The 12,075-nt window shown below is 37.6% G+C and overlaps 1 long non-coding RNA gene across 1 annotated transcript; it reads right to left on the bottom strand.

Annotated features, from left to right (window-relative positions):
• Positions 1–448: 448 nt before the first annotated feature.
• Positions 449–11,669, bottom strand: LOC145680366 (uncharacterized). The gene is made up of 3 exons (XR_014130641.1): positions 11,508–11,669; positions 4,808–4,946; positions 449–671 (listed from the first exon to the last, which is right to left on the bottom strand). It is a non-coding gene; the product is annotated as an uncharacterized LOC145680366 (long non-coding RNA).
• Positions 11,670–12,075: the final 406 nt, after the last annotated feature.

Here is a 12,075-nt window from a genome sequence, read left to right as displayed (position 1 = left end):
AGTAAATACGGAACATAGTTCATACAAAGTATAGCGATGTATGAAGTCTCCGTTTCATACGACTTGGATAAAGGATACATCTGAAATAGCAACAAAGAAATATATAATGATTTCTCTGGATAATTTGGATTAGTCCAGAATTCGAACACACACACGCTGGTAAGTCCAACATTTTTTTTTTTTTTTTTTAACTTCGTTCTTCGGATTCCCAATAAAGTTGACTACTGAAAAGCTGAGTTATAGATTCTGTATTAAAACAACACCTTCGCTAGACATGTTCAGTATACACATTGTCTTACATACAGAACAATACATTAGTTATTAATGCATGTCTGAAATAATAGTGCTTCGTATAGAATTTTACTTCATCCAATCGCAATAGCACAAAGATAAAAAATATTGCTAGGGATAATGTTCTTATTACAGAGAAAAAGAATTAAAATGACTTAACATTAACTATCATTTTCTTTAAACAGAGATAATATTTTATTATAATTTATGGAAGAAAGAAATAATTTGTAGTACAGTATCTTTATTAGGGTTATATATTCGTACAAAATAATGTAAGTACAACTGAGTCTGTCTTCAGAAAGGGCGTACTTTTAGCCACAACCTACACTGCTTCTTTTGACTGTCTTTCAAGCAGAATTCTGGTTTGATGCACGAAATACCTGCAACAAAAATCAGAAAATATTTAAAATGTTATATTCAGTGTGCTTAATTTGGTTGTACTTAACAATACAAAGTATCTTAACATTTTTGAGATTAAATGGACAAAATATGTTCGGTCAGGTATGGACTTTTGGGTTGCACGTAGAAAAACTATGAAGTGTTTATTGATGCTGAACAACAACTCAAAATGTATTACCATTCAAAAGTAAGTGGGTACCTCAATGGTGTTCGGGCTACCATGGGGTACCTAATGTCTGTATTTTTTAGATATATGAAAATATGTCTCTAAAATGTAAGGAACTGACATCTGTTTACCGAAAACCTCAACTCGGTAAGCCTTATGGATATCGAGATATGGGAAAATAAAGAGCGACACTACAGAACTGTGGAGTTTGCGTACTAGATGGTGCAGTTTCGGAAACGTAATTACGAGGGCTTACAACAACCTCAAAAGTAGTTTCAATTAAATACACTACACACACGCCCTGATGGGGGTTTTCGGGTACCATGATATTCCCAGAACTCTCATTTCTAAATATTCTAAAATATGTCTTAATAACGTTTTAAAGAACGTTAGAGGTGTGTGTTTACCGAAACCGCAAGTCGGTACGCCTAACAGTTACCGAAATATGGTGAAATAAAAAGCGACACCATAGGTACGTGGAGCTTGCATATTAGACAGTACAATTTAGAAAATTAATTAAAATATGACTATCAAGATATTGTCAAATAAAGGGAGGATCCATATAGTTATGGGGTTTTCGTGTTAGGTGGTAAAATTTCCGAAACCGGTCATGTAAAGTTAATAAGCATCAGTAGCAATTTCATCTTAAAATAATTAGGTATTTCCATGGAGTTTAAGAACATCATGGGGTCTACCAAGATTAAATTTTAAAAGTTTTGTAAAATATATTTTGACATTTGTAAAGAGTATTAGAAATATGTATTTACCTAAAAGTTCCAGCTAGTACATCTAGCAGCTAGAGAGACACCATACAATAAAAGCGTATTAGATCTTGAAATTTCAGAAAACAATTATTGATCCTAACAAAAGTTAAATAAGATGGTACTTATATGGGTTAAGTGAGAACCTCAGACTCGTCAGTACAATTTCGATCGAAAGATTAATTCAGCTCTAAATTTTCTTTGGACAATTCCAAGCGTTCATCGGGCTCTGAAATAAAGTGAACATTTTTTGTCAATATCTAATATAGCAAGCGAGATATAAGGAATTATGTATTTTATGACGTCGTAAAAATAGAGACCCACATGGATTTGTACTTTTGAGTATTTGCTGTAAGAAGAAGAAATTTCAGAAAACAACCGTATATACCTTAATAGACAATTAAATGGGCGGGGGCACAGTGGCTTAGTGGTAGAGTGCTTACCTCTGATGTATTGGGTTCTTGGTTCGATCCACGGCCAAGTCAGTTTGTAGTGGACATCGTATTCGTGGGTTTTCTCGGGGTACTCTCCTCCCACCTTTGCATTCCATCAATTCTGTCAACAACATTCACTTGCTTTAATCATAATCTCCCTGAGACTAAAATGCATAATCGTGGGTCGCTACACTGAAATATTTCCTTTTATTTAATTTTAAAATTAAATAGGGAGTTAAGTATGATCGTATCTCTACGGGTTAAGTGAATACTCCAATAGTTTCTGCAAAAAAAAAAAAAAAAAAGATTAGTTAAACACCCTACCACTAAGCTACTGTGTCCCCGCCCATTGAATTGTCTATTAAGGTATATACAGTAGTTTTCTGATTTTTTTTTCTTATAGGAAAGACCCAAAAGTACAAATATATAAAGATCTCTATTTTTACGCCATAAAATATATAATTCCTTTTATCTTGGTTACTATCTTAGATATTGACAGCGAATTTTCATTCTTTTGTACAGCTCGATGAACCATTGGAATTGCCTGAAGAAAACCTAGGACTGAACTAATCTTTCGATCGAAATTGTACTGAGGTACTGATTTAACCCATAGAAGTACCATCTTATTTAATTTTGTTGCGACCAATAATTGTTTCCGAAATTTCAAGCTTTTATTTCACAGTGTTTCTCCAGATGTTAGATGTACTAGCTGGAAGTTTTGGGTAAATACATATTTCAAATACTGTTTACAAATGTCAGATTATATTTTCAAAAGCTTTTAAAATTTAATTTTGGTAGACTCCATGATGTTCTAACACCCCATGAAGATATCTAATTACTTTAAGATGAAATTGCTACTGGTGTTTATTAACTTTCCATGACCGATTTCGGAAATTTTAGCATCTAACACGAAAACCCCTTAACTGTGTTGGTCCTCCCTTTATTTGACAACATCTTGATAGCCGTTAGTCATATTTTAATTCAATTTCCGAATTGTAGCGTCAAGTATGCAAGCCCCACATACCTATAGTTTATTCCCCCCCCCTAAAAAAATCAGTTCTTTACATTTTAGAGACATGTATTTCCATATATCTAAAATGCAGAAATTAGGTACCGCATTGGAACCCCATTGGAGTACTCACTTACTTTTGCATAGCAAGGTAAAAACGCCAGTGGTTCTCACTTTAAGTTTGAAAACATACTATTTTGTCTCTTCTCTGAGCATCGTGAATCTGTCGGAGCTGTACCATAGTTGGAAAGACTCACTGATCCTTCCTATAGTGACCATGTAGTCAGAATTCAAAAAGGAGTAGCCCTTGAAGGAAAAACAATATTTTAAAATCCTTGCACCAGTAGTCGTCACCTTAAAATCAAAATGTTCCAGTAGTAGTCAGGATTTTCTACCAGTGTTCATCACTCAAATAACTTGACAATTTATTCAAAAACGCACTGTGTATCAGTTTAGGGTTGAGAATACAATATAAAGTAGTAAGCTTAATAACTTTGCATCACTTTTAGCACTCAAGAAAGAAAATAAAAACGTTTTTACATACTTTTTAAAGCAATTTCAGAAAGAAAAATGTTAACTGAATTCAAAAGTTAACTGTATATCACTTCCACGTTAAGAGTACAATATTAAATACTATGTTTAATAACTATACGTCACTTTAAACTCTCGAGAATGAACATAAACAATTGTACATACATTTTAAAAACAATCTGAGAAACAAAATAAGTTAACTGAATTCAAAATTTAATTATACATCACCTTAAGCTTAAGAATACACTATAAAATGCTGAGATTAATAAAAAATGAAATCTTTAAGTTTAACGTCCCACGGTTATGCCGGTTAGGATAAGGAGACGGTGATAATGAGAAATGAGTGAAATGGTGGAATGAACAAAGTGGGAGGAAACGGGAGAACCCCGAGAAAACCCACGAGCAAGGTGTTTGTCCACCACAAAGTCCACACGGCGCGAGTTGGGATCGAACCAGGGACCCCAAGCACCGGAGGTGAACGCTCTACCACTGAGCCACCGCCCCCCCTGAGATTAATAACAATGCATTACTGAAGAATGAAAACAAAAATGTTTTAGCTACCTATATTGTATTTACATGTTATTTCTCATTAACATTTTTTTTTTTTTGATAACTCATGATCAAGTCTAGGGATGCGCAAGAGAAAAGATTTGAGGTTGTCTCCTCTCGAAAAGGTGCCGCGAAAGTTGTCTCGTCTCGAAAACTGGATCCGTTTCTATTGGAAAAGCTCTATCTTGTCTCGAATTTCGTAACAAAAATTGTCTCGTCTTGTCTCGTGCGCATCCCTAATCAGGTCCATAGCCAAAAACTTCATTTCGGAGGGTGCTCGATAGGGCTTTGGGATATCCGAATTTAGATATAGATAATCGATGTCGACAAACTATCGAAACTTGTTCGAAATATCGAAAAATACAGCAATATCGAAATATAAACAATATCAAAAATCGAAAATATAGAAATATGAAAGAGATCAAAAATATGGATATATCGAACAAAAATGGATATATGATCTTGGAATACGATTTGGTGGAATAATGAGGGAGAAAAATAATCATTGATTAAATATTAAATTGAAAAGAAATAAGAGCCTGACGCTCAAATACTTATCTATCCGGCACCCATCTTGATCCCCATAAAATATCATGAAGTGCTTCATTGATTCTAAACCCAATAATAGTAATTTAACAATAAACACAATATATAATTTACTACGCACCTTGAAATGTAGAAATTAATGATTGTAATCCCCAGCTTTCCAATAGACCTTTGATTTCTCCAAATGAAGATTCGGATATCTTGTTTCTTCTCAAGCAATAATGGGTTACAATAATCAGTTGCAGTCCAAAGCCAAGTCACTAAGTTAAGCATAAAAATAAAAGAATTCATTAGTTAGATGCATACAAAATCCTACGCATGTAAATCCGAATCTACTTGTATTAAATTGTAAATTTAAACAAACTAAATTATACTACAGTTATAGTGACATCAAACATACATTAAATAAGGTATACAGGGTGTCTCAAAAGTCCCCTGACATAGGGTAACTCTGTTATTATCAGAGTTACAACAGAATGTAGGAGGGAAAAGCATATCCAATTATGATGTTTTCAATCTAAAGTGAAGGAATTTTTAAAATCGGATGACCCGTTTGCGCTGTACACTCTCTATGCGCCCAATGTGAAATGAAAATGCAACGTTGCCATTTACCTGGACCCACAACAGAAGTGAGTGAAGTTACTGTCTTTTACGCTAACATGTCGATGGCCAGCCCCCGTTTCAAACAGTAACTTCATTCACTTATGTCGTGGGTCCAGGTAAATGACAACGTTGCATTTTCATTTAAAATTGGGTGCATAAAGAGTATACAGCACATTCATCTTGTCCGATTTTTTAAAAAAGTGTTCACTTTAGATTGAAAACGTCATATTTCGAGATGTTTTTCCTCTTACATTTTGTCGTAACTCTGATAATAACAGAGTTACCCTATGTCAGGGAACGTTTGAGACATCCTGTATACATCATAAGAGGTTCCTTTCTTAATTCTACACGGATGTGGTTTCATTGAATGTGAGGTGGGTGATACACATTAGGCCTTTTGGGAGTACGTCACACGGACGACCGTAATTTTGTGTTCAAAATTTTTATGAACTGGTGGGATATGTGATACATATGGCCACGGGCTAGAATTTTCTCAGTATGTCAAATATGCAATCAGATTTCATGCAGCTTAATTTGGTGAAAAGCTATTGCCAATTGAACGTTACATTTACCTCTTTCTTGCAGATGTTGAACCATGCCGTTAGCACGTGAGGAATGGATCGAAATAATCAAACTGTGGGGCGGGAGGAGTATATGTGCAGTGGTTGCCGATTGCAGAGTCATCCACAATGTGACTCTGTGTCACATGTTTCAGTGTCACAGTAATTAACTAAATTTGAGAAGACGGGCACATTCGTAAACATACATCGTAGCGGTTCAAACTCGCGGGACCTTGTTCCTTCCCCATTTTGAACCGGTACATGAAAATGCCATTTACTCCATGTTTGCCTGCGCCGATTTTGAAAATTCCTTCACTAATCGATTTCTCCCGTTGAGTACTACAAGAACCAGTTAAAATCTCGCGGGCCCTTTATTCTTCCCCATTTTGAACCGGTACATGAAAGTGCGATTTTTTTTCATGCTTGCCTGCGCCGATTTTGAAAATTCCTTCACTAGTCGATTTCTCTCGACGAGTACTACAAGAATCAGTTAAAATCTCGCGGTCCTTTTTTCTTCCCATTTTGAACCGGTACCTGAAAATGCGATTTTCTTCATGTTTGCCTGTGCCGATTTTGAAAATTCTTTCAGTAATCTATTTCTGTCTTCGAGTACTACAAGAATCAGTTAAAATCTCGCGGGCCCTTTTTTCTTCCCCATTTTGAACCGGTACATGAAAATGCGATTTTCTTCATGCTTGCCTGCGCCGATTTTGAACATTCCTTCACTAATCGATTTCTCCCGTTGAGTACTACAAAAACCAGTTAAAATCTCGCGGGCCCTTTATTCTTCCCCATTTTGAACCGGTACATGAAAGTGCGATTTTTTTTCATGCTTGCCTGCGCCGATTTTGAAAATTCCTTCACTAGTCGATTTCTCTCGACGAGTACTACAAGAATCAGTTAAAATCTCGCGGTCCTTTTTTCTTCCCATTTTGAACCGGTACCTGAAAATGCGATTTTCTTCATGTTTGCCTGTGCCGATTTTGAAAATTCTTTCAGTAATCTATTTCTGTCTTCGAGTACTACAAGAATCAGTTAAAATCTCGCGGGCCCTTTTTTCTTCCCCATTTTGAACCGGTACATGAAAATGCGATTTTCTTCATGCTTGCCTGCGCCGATTTTGAACATTCCTTCACTAATCGATTTCTCTCGTCGAGTACTACAAGAATCAGTTAAAATCTCGCGGTCCTTTTTTCTTCCCATTTTGAACCGGTACATGAAAATGCAATTTTCTTCATGCTTGCCTGCGCCGATTTTGAAAATTCCTTCACTAGTCGATTTCTCTCGACGAGTACTACAAGAATCAGTTAAAATCTCGCGGGCCCTTTTTTCTTCCCATTTTGAACCGGTACCTGAAAATGCGATTTTCTTCATGTTTGCCTGTGCCGATTTTGAAAATTCTTTCAGTAATCTATTTCTGTCGTCGAGTACTACAAGAATCAGTTAAAATCTCGCGGGCCCTTTTTTCTTCCCCATTTTGAACCGGTACATGAAAGTGGGATTTTTTTTCATGCTTGCCTGCGCCGATTTTGAACATTCCTTCACTAATCGATTTCTCTCGTCGAGTACTACAAGAATCAGTTAAAATCTCGCGGTCCTTTTTTCTTCTCATTTTGAACCGGTACCTGAAAATGCGATTTTCTTCATGTTTGCCTGTGCCGATTTTGAAAATTCTTTCAGTAATCTATTTCTGTCGTCGAGTACTACAAGAATCAGTTAAAATCTCGCGGGCCCTTTTTTCTTCCCCAAGCCAATATTTTTTTGTATATTTTGAATGTATTCAAGTATGGAACAAAAGTATTATATAATTCCCTTAGTAGGCTTCTCAACTTAATATTTTTCAACTTAAATTTTATTTATTTTAATTATTTATTTTCTTGTGACTCAATATTTAATTGCAATCGTTCATTGGGGAGAAGGGTGGCCATTCTCAAATATATAAATATAGTATTCTTAAAATTTATGTGTTCTCGTACTATTAGTTTCTTCCACTAGACCTGGAAATTGCAAAATTAATACCTGGAAAACCTGGAAAATTCAGGGAAATTGAGTTCCATATTTATGTATGAACACTGCTATTTACAATTTTTTTTTTTTCGAATAGGGAGAACTGTACGAAAGGGTGGTTTGAGAATAGTATAACAGTAGGTTTCTGGGAGTGTTGTTCGAAATGAAATCTTTAAGTTTTACGTCCCACTATTATGCTGGCTAGGCTCAAGATGACGGGGTGTTGTTCGGTGGGGGTCAATGTTGCCAATTTTGGGTAAAGTCGCTAAATAAGGGGAATTCGACCTCAACGATAGCGCAGGGTGACCATAAAATTTTCAGTTAAAAACGGGACAGGTTCTTGCAACACTAGACTTTTAGATCTACCTTTGTTCTTATCAGTGCCTTGATATCAGAGTTCCCCCTCTCTCTCTTCGTTACAGAGCGGGTACTTATGAAAAAGGAAAGACACGTTGAAGTTTGTTTAACACACAACCAACTGCTAAAACCTCTGCTGCCTTTCGAGCAGTACTGCGAACTATAGAGTATTTTTAATATAGGGATTTTCAGTTCAATTTTTGCCGCTTTGTTATTATTAATACTTTTAAAAGGAGTAAAGGTACTGGGTTTGTTATTTACTTCTTTCATTTACATAAAACGGGACGAATACTACTTTTTTCCATCTACTGACGGGACGGCCGCGACACGCCCCTAAAACGGGACTGTCCCGGTCAAAACGGGACGTATGGTCGCCCTACGATAACGACAAAAAAAAAAAAAAATTCCGATTGGAGACTTTTTTGGGTGATTTTTAAATAACGATTTACCTACTTACACATTTAGCGACTTTTTGCTGCAAACAAAATGTTCATCTGTAGAGAAGCATTATTAGTTCAAAACAGTTTTTACGTTATTTTTTTCTGTTTGTTTGTTTTAATCAGCGCAAGTGATGAAGAGTTTGGAAATACAGCGTACTCACTACTCCACAATCCTGCATTGTTATGTTACCCTTGCCCTCTAACGAAGAATAACTACAAACTTGATGTCCTTTAGTTCGCAGAGTTTCCGTTGAAAATGAAATGAAATCTTTGAGTTTTACGTCCCACGGTTATGCCGGTTAGGCTAAAGGAGACGGTGATAATGAGAGATGAGTGAAATGGTGGAATGAAGAAAGTGGGAGGAAACGGGAGTACCCCGAGAAAACCCACGAGCACGGTGTTTGCCCACCACAAAGTTCACTTGGCGGGGGCTGGGATCGAACCCGGGACCCCAAGCACCAGAGGTGAACGCTCTACCACTGAGCCACCGTGCCCCCCAGAGTTTCCGTTGAGAGACACACGTAATACATCATTACCGATAGCAACAAGATTAGCTATAGATGCGTGAAAAAAGGCGAAGAAGGTGTTTGTTATATTTGTCCTCTGGGGTCTTTTAATTATTCTGCACTTTTTCTTTTACAAAAAATTGCTTAACGTAAGTACTGTAGTGTTAATTATTTAGGAACTATTTTGACCACAACATGAACAAAAGTACCCGAAACAACCTGAAATGATCCCTGAATTAAAGGATTGGTTGCGCCCTGTTTACAAAGATGTGAATAGAACCAGCGGCGCAAATCTGTCTTCAACATTGGGGGGGGGGGGAGGGTAAGACCGTTACCATACTTTTTTTGGCGATGTCCAAAATACTTATGAAGTTGAAAAACAATGTTGTGGAGGATCAGAGTTGTCTTTAGCGTTAGGAGGCTGCAGATTTGAGGCTTATTCTGGGGGACATCTCACGTTCCTTTGTAGCAATCGGACAAAAATCATCAAATTTCTCCCAAAAAACACATTTCAAATCGGATTATTTGGGAGAAGTCCCCATCAGTTCCAAGATTGGAGGGGACATGTATCCGTCATCCCCCCCCCCCGGGATTTGCGCCAGTGAGTAGAACATATTGTTTAGTTTACATCTACAACTTTTACAATGCTTATAGACAATTAATTTCTCGATTATTTCTTATAGCGACTTTTCACCCAAAATTGGAGTCGTCACCTCTCGTTTCGCAAACTTATTGCCAACATTTTAGAAACTGGTTGCGGGGAGAGCTACAATGGATGATTCAAGTTATTTCGTCGCTTCCGCTGTGAACCTAAGTACAAGATTCCAAAAGTCACATTTTTTTGGTTCCAAACAATATGTCTGCTGGGTGAAAGCATAGACTGGAATGTGTTGCCTTTCCTACCTTAACTTTAATCCCATAGTAGCTCCTTTCCCAAAGTTAAAAAAATGCAATTCTTCCTTTCTTAATAGTACTTATGACCCAAAGTATTACGTAAGCATTGTATGTTACTTATGTAGCTCACAGGGCCGCAGCTATGGGCAAGCAAGCAAAGCACGTGTCCCGGGCGCGTGGTTGGAGGGGCGCCTAAAAGAGAGGTTATATATTAGTACTTTTCCTGGCGGTATTTAATACTTTTCATCAGAGTGCGAAATCATGAAATCAAAGTGAGAGGAAAAAATGAAATGAAATCTTTGAGTTTTACGTCCCACGGTTATGCCGGTTAGGCTAAAGGAGACGGTGATTATGAGAAATGAATGAAATGGTGGAATGAAGTAAGTGGGAGGAAATGGGAGAACCCCGAGAAAACCCACGCACACGGTGTTTGTCCACCACAAGGTTCACTTGGCGGGGCTAGGATCGAATCCGTGACCCCAAGCACCAGAGGTGAACGCTCTACCACTGAGCCACCGCGGCCCTAAAAGTGAGAGGAGACTGGAGGAGTGAAGAGAGAGAGAGAGAGACAGAGAGAGAGAGAGAGAGAGAGAGAGAGAGAGAGAAGAAAACGCTCGCACTTTTACACTTCAAAGTAAATTAAGTCATTTATTTTTTCTGTCCCCCTCCTCCCCCTCCCCTAAGTTCTACTGTCAAAGTAAATAGCTAAAAACACTCCCAGGCCAGAAGCGCATCTACGTTGGAAATTTGATCGAGATCGGTCGGTCGGTGCAAGAGATTAAGAAAAAATGAAATGAAACCTTTGAGTTTTACGTCCCACAGTTATGCCAGTTAGGCTAAGGGAGACGCTGATGATGAGCAATGAATTAAATGGTGGAATGAAGTAAGTGGGAGGAAATGGGAGAACCCCGAGAAAACCCACGCACACGGTGTTTGTCCACCACAAGGTTCACTTGGCGGGGCTAGGATCGAATCCGGGACCCCAAGCACCAGAGGTGAACGCTCTACCACTGAGCCACCGCGGCCCCCGGCCGGGAATCGAACCCGGGTGTCCCACGCCAAAGGCGTGTTCATTAACCACTTAGCCACGAAAGAGCTCATCTGTGAGGCAGTGTAAACCCCCCAAAAAAGAAAGAAAATAAACGCACACTGGATGTTTGCGCAACTGAGGATCAAAACATTCTCAATGGAGTATGAGAAATAGTAAACGTCAATCAATGTGTGCTTTTGCTTATTCATTACTTCGTTAATACTTAATTCCTTCTAGAAATAGTGAAACAATACTATGAAGAAACACTAATTAAACTAATAACAATTACGTTGTATTTCTTACCATACCGTTTTTACCACCCATAGAATTTCAATCTAGCACTATACTGCATTATCACGCCGTAACGAAAGCTGAAATTCAAAGACATGGCACTCGTTAACTGTTGAAGCTGTGTTGTAGCTACCTGTATATCACGCGGCCTTCGTTGGTACTCCTCAACATAAATACGTCACAGCCCAAAGCCAGGAAACATCACAAACAGAAGACAGGGGCACAAGCAGTGCCTGACACTTCACGAACTCAAACCCACCAAGACTCAACTCAACATGACCTTCAATTACGTTCTAGAAACCAAACCAGTGCTAGGGCACAAACTCACCAACTTCCTATATGAAAACACAAGAAAAAAATCTAACGTTTTGGTTCCAAAGTGATGACATAACAATAATACTAAAAAGGTTTTAATTTTCAGTAACCCAAACATTAATTAACTAGGGAACATAACAAAGCAAAAATAAATAAATAAAAATAAATTAAATTAAAAAATAAAAACCTGACAAGTAAGCTCTCCCTGACTACTTTTTTTTTTAATTTCAGTGAGGCTGTAAAATATGTCAATATCTTCGTTATATATATATATATATATCATTGTAAACAAGTTCTTTAAACAAAAGAAAGCTCTGAGAGCGCTTACCTCTGATGCGGTAGGTCCCTGGTTCGATTCCTGCTCCCGACAAATAGGCTTTTGGTGA

This window comes from Thermobia domestica, chromosome 3 (assembly GCF_964235325.1).
Source record: "Thermobia domestica chromosome 3, izTheDome1.hap1.1, whole genome shotgun sequence".
Classification (NCBI taxonomy): domain Eukaryota; kingdom Metazoa; phylum Arthropoda; class Insecta; order Zygentoma; family Lepismatidae; genus Thermobia; species Thermobia domestica.
The sequence above is the reverse complement of the archived record's forward strand: the minus strand, read 5'-3'. Positions and strand labels throughout refer to the sequence as shown.